This window comes from Protopterus annectens, chromosome 3.part0 (genome assembly GCF_019279795.1).
Source record: "Protopterus annectens isolate FY-2018-M chromosome 3.part0, PAN1.0, whole genome shotgun sequence".
Taxonomy (NCBI): Eukaryota; Metazoa; Chordata; order Ceratodontiformes; family Protopteridae; genus Protopterus; species Protopterus annectens.
In genome coordinates, this window is record NC_056731.1 from 1,411,800,809 (window position 1) to 1,411,802,922 (window position 2,114).

The 2,114-nt window shown below is 56.1% G+C and overlaps 2 pseudogenes; both read left to right on the forward strand.

Annotated features, from left to right (window-relative positions):
* The first annotated feature begins 670 nt into the window (after positions 1-670).
* LOC122797356 lies at positions 671-824 on the forward strand (annotated as a pseudogene).
* Positions 825-1,227: 403 nt separating this feature from the next.
* Positions 1,228-2,114, forward strand: part of LOC122797513 — a 3,961-nt pseudogene continuing 3,074 nt past the window's right edge.

The following is a 2,114-nucleotide window of genomic DNA, read 5'->3' on the forward strand; positions in this document are numbered from 1 at the left end:
GTGCTGTCACCAGGTACCAGGGCTTCTCCTCTCTCCACTGCCCTGACCCTCTGTGTCTCTCTCTGTGTCTGTCTCTGTCTCCTATCTCTCCATGCACCCTTGTGAATGCCAGCAGGACTGAGCCTGTGGCTCCCAGGTGGAGGGAGGGAGGGAGTGAGAGGAGGGGTGGTGTCTGTCCTCCTTGCCTCCTGGCAGTGGGAGGGAGTGCATCCATGCAGTGGGAGGTGTGGGTGCTCCTCTGCTGCCATGAGGGGATGGTGGTGGAGTGTGTACCTGGCCCAACGGTGCAGTCCACTGTGTGCACCAGAGATGGCTGGCTCCCCGTGTGGTAGTGGGAGGGAGAGGGTGCCATCCCAGCATGGGGGCAGTGGCCTCCCCTCTTGCCTTGCGGGGCCACCACCAGGGGGTGGCACACTGGAGTGTTCTCCCTTCAATTTCGGTCATGGGTACCTGTGGAGGATGCCCCATTCCATGCGGGGTGTTGGTTCAAAGACCTGGAACATCAGTGGTGTGGCCATGTGCCAACTGCTGTGGGACCCCCTGCTGTCCTGAGGCACGGGGCCAGTAACCCTGGTCTGGGCACCCACAATGATGCCCGTGAAACCTTGCGTGATCATCTTGAAGTGCAATACTGGAAGGCAGCAGTGCCCCCGGTGAACAAGAACTGTATGACTCTGAGTGGTGGATCACTCGGCTTGTGCGTCAATGAATAATGCAGTTAGCTGTGAGAACTAATGTGAATTGTAGGACACATTGATCATCGACACTTTGAACACACTTAGTGGCCCTGGGTTATTCCTGGGGCTATGCCTCTCTGAGGATCATCGTGGCTTCCATCGCCCATATAGGTGTCTGGCTCCTGTTGAGGGCATGGCCAGAGAGTCGAGGTAGCCAGCTGCAGGCCCCCAATCCCCCCAGGGAGAGATGCAGATAGAGGAGGAGTCCCCTGCCACCCAGAGCCAAGAAGCCTATCTGAGGATGGGATGGAGCAGGTGCATGTCCAGCCTGCCCCTGGAGGCTGTTGGTGGTACTGTCACCAGGCTGTCCTCCTGGTGTGGAGCCCAACACCTCCCTGCTTAGTTCCCACATGCCGAGGCCATGTCGGCTGTCCTCCTCTGCCATGTGGAGTTCAGTTGTGGGGAGTGGGTGTGTGGGGGCTAAGGGAGGATGGGTAGTCTGTCTGCCCCTGAAGCCCATGCTGCCCCCCCCGTGACCATGCTTGGAATGTGACCTCAGATCAGACATGGAGACCTGCTGAATTTAAGCATATTACTAAGCGAAGGAAAAGAAACTAACTAACCAGGATTCCCTCAGTGACAGTGAGTGAAGAGTGAATAGCCCAGTGCTGAATCCACTCCCAGGAGATGGGTGCAGGGAAAAGTGGTATATGGAAGTCCATCTCCCCGGCACCGCCTAGGGGGCCCAAGTCCTTGTGATTGAGGCTCAGCCCATGGATGGTGTGAGGCCGGTGGTGACCCCCGGCGCATCAGGATCAGGCCTTCCTGGAGTCAGGTTGTTTGTGAATGCAGGCCAAAGTGGGTGGTAAACTCCATCAAAGGCTAAACACTGGCATTAAACTGATAGAGGACTAGTACAGTAAGGGAAAGTTGAAAAGAACTTTGAAGAGAGCATTCAAGAGGGTGTGAAACTATTCAGAGGTAAATGGGTGAGGTCCACGTGGTCCACCCAGAGAATTCAACATGGCAGCTGTGCTGGCCGCATAGACGAGGCAGATCCCCCTCCCCTCTGGGGGTGGGGGACCGTTCTCATGCATGCTGGCTGCCGTCATGCGCATTTCCTCCATGGTGGTGCACCACGACCAGCTCTGGGTCAGTCGGGAAGGCCAACAAGAAGAATAAAACGCTGCAAAAACCAACCACAAAATCAAGTACAGAAGGTCTGGTGAACAGTAACCACCAACGAGTGGAAATGAAGTAGAACAGCTCACAATAAGGCTCCAATAATCCAAAATGCTCCAAAGATATTTTATGTCATGTTTAGGCCATGTGGAAGGTGGCTCCCCTCCCCGTAGGGGAGTGTCACAGCCCACGGCTTCAGCCCTTGCCATGCCCCGGGGTCATGGAAGATGACCACCACCACACCAACCACTGCAC